Here is a 471-nt window from a genome sequence, read left to right as displayed (position 1 = left end):
CAGTTTGTGGGGGAGAAACGTCCCTCTTCCCATCTGTGGCGGCCGCCCACGAGCTCCAAGGGACCCAGCGCGGTGGGTGTCGACCCTTCAAAAAACACCTCTCCTAGCCCCGCCCGGGCCGCCGGTGGGGCGGAGCGGGGGACTGCGGGCGGGAACCCCACTTCCCGCGGGGAGGGACGGTCTAGGGGGCCCGCTACGGGCTGGGAGGGCCTTCTGGCTGCGGGGTTCCGTTGCGTTATTTAAGCAGTGCATTTCGTGGTTGGGGTTTTTTGTTTTTTTTTTTTCCTCCCCCCCTTCTTATCAACCCCCTGCCAAGTCTCTCTTTTTCTCCTCCCACAATTCTAGGTTAAAAAAATAGACATGTACATCTCAGAAAATAGCAAAGGGCCCTCGCAGGCGGGGCCTGGTGCTCCTGGCCCGGAGAGGCGGGAGCGCGGGCCGGGCGCTGAGGCCGGGCGGTTGCGGCGCCCC

Source organism: Trichechus manatus, unplaced genomic scaffold (assembly GCF_000243295.1).
Source record: "Trichechus manatus latirostris isolate Lorelei unplaced genomic scaffold, TriManLat1.0 scaffold00257, whole genome shotgun sequence".
NCBI lineage: Eukaryota > Metazoa > Chordata > Mammalia > Sirenia > Trichechidae > Trichechus > Trichechus manatus.
The sequence above is the reverse complement of the archived record's forward strand: the minus strand, read 5'-3'. Positions refer to the sequence as shown.